At 67.5% G+C, this 1,274-nt stretch overlaps 1 protein-coding gene across 1 annotated transcript in view; it reads right to left on the bottom strand.

The window, feature by feature from the left end:
* The window catches only part of METTL26 (methyltransferase like 26), a 6,692-nt gene that overhangs the window by 4,179 nt on the left and 1,239 nt on the right, over positions 1 to 1,274 (bottom strand). The gene's annotated exons all lie outside the window — the stretch shown is intronic.

Genomic DNA, 1,274 nt, shown 5'->3' with positions numbered 1-1,274 from the left:
CTCCCGCTGACGATGGACGCCTGGAAGGATCCAGCCGGAGCCCGAGGATCTGGGGTTTGGGGCTTCTGAGCGCGGGAGGGCTCGGGGCTGCACCGGTGCGCCCACGGGCACCCTATAAACCCCGGGCAGGTCTCAGGTGGGGAAACTGAGGCACAACTCCCCTGGGTGACAGGGCAGGTGACGAGCCGGTGGGGGTTTTTGGGGGGCGGGGGGGGGGGGTGCCCCCCCCAGCCCCCAGCCGTATTTAAGCACAGTAACGAGGGCCGCATCCTGTAGGGTTGGGGGGAGCCGCATGGGGGCTGACGGCTGCTGGGTGCCCCCCTGTGAGCCACCCACGGGTGGCTGGCACCCTGCAGGATCAGGCCCTGCTTTGCAGGATGCTATTTTGGGGGGCCGGGCACTCTCCCGCACTGCCTCCCACCCCGGCAGGGCTGTGCCACCACGGCCATGTGGCCGGCAGGGTGGAAAGGCCAAGGTCACCCTTGTGGGGTGGCTTTGCTGCCCCCGGAGCAAGGCTGGAGCACCCCCTAAGACCCCGGTGGGTTTGTCACACAGCCTGTCCCCAAAACCCTGGATGCCACCCAGCTACGGGCGATGGTGTGGGGTGGCTGGGGACCGTCTGGGGGTCACATCCTGGGGCTGCACCTCCTGCCACATGGGGAGACCTCGGCACACCTTCCCTGCTCCAAAGGTCACCGCGATGGCCGGGACATGGCCGCCCGCCCCGGCTTCCCACCTTGCGGGGTGGCCCGCGGCTCCCGGGCGGTCATGGGGTGCGCAGCTCGGGGCTCACCAGGCTCGTTACAGTGCTGTCCCCATGGTGGTGGCACAGCCCCTGTCTCTGCACTCCCTCGCTGTCCCCTGCCTGGGTCCTATGTGTCCGGGAGTGACTCCTACATCTCCCCCGTGTGTCCCATGGCTCCAGTGTCCCCTGTCTCCGGAACGACCCCGTGCATGTCCCCTCTGTGTTCCCTGTGACTCCTGTGTCCCCTGCATGCCTGTGCCATCTTGTGTCCCGCGTGTCTCCTGTGCCCTGTCTCCTACTTGACCCGTGTGTGCACCCTATGTGTCCCATGCATGTCGCGTGTCTCCCACCCCCCACGCGTACCCTCTGCCTGTCCCATGCGTGTCCCCTGTGTGTCCCCATGTCCCACGTGTGCCCCCGTGTCCCCTGTGTGCCCTCCACATCCCACGAATGCCCCCTATGTGTCCCGCGTGTGTCCCATGGGTCCCCACATCCCATGTGTCCCCCCTTATGTGCCCCGTGCGTGTCC

Source organism: Aptenodytes forsteri, unplaced genomic scaffold (assembly GCF_000699145.1).
Source record: "Aptenodytes forsteri isolate BGI_AS27 unplaced genomic scaffold, ASM69914v1 Scaffold26, whole genome shotgun sequence".
In the NCBI taxonomy this organism is placed as follows: domain Eukaryota; kingdom Metazoa; phylum Chordata; class Aves; order Sphenisciformes; family Spheniscidae; genus Aptenodytes; species Aptenodytes forsteri.
Note: the sequence above shows the minus strand (reverse complement) of the source record. Positions and strands in the feature narration are given on the sequence as shown.